A 460-nucleotide genomic window follows, 5' to 3' on the forward strand; every position below is an offset into this window, starting at 1 on the left:
CCAACATGATTGGTATCGCCACTTGCCCAGGGCTGCTTCTGAAGGGAATAATGGGGAATTCGACAGTGTAGACTCACTTTGAACAAACTCCAGTGATCCTGAAATAGCGAAGGTTACTTAGGGTTGGGCCTCTGAGCAGAGCTGCGCTCTCCCCATCTGAGACAGGCCTGAAAAACTAAACACACTGTGAGTCACCAGTTGACACACCATCGAGAATTCCCTTCTTAAAGGAGCAGTGAGCTCGTCTCTAAGATACATACCTCTTCCTTTTGTCTTTGCTGTAGATGTTGACCTTTTGCATATCTGATGAAAATGAAGCCATTTATTATATACTTTGCCTTGAGTACAAGCCATGGTAAATTGAGCTATTTGCATTTTGCAGGTTCTGCATTTTCTACAAGGAGGCTCAGCAAACCTACTTGGCAATATCCCTGACTAAGGCAGAAGGCCTCATAAATTA

The sequence above is a fragment of the Galeopterus variegatus genome, unplaced genomic scaffold, assembly GCF_000696425.1.
Source record: "Galeopterus variegatus unplaced genomic scaffold, G_variegatus-3.0.2 Scaffold17597, whole genome shotgun sequence".
NCBI lineage: Eukaryota > Metazoa > Chordata > Mammalia > Dermoptera > Cynocephalidae > Galeopterus > Galeopterus variegatus.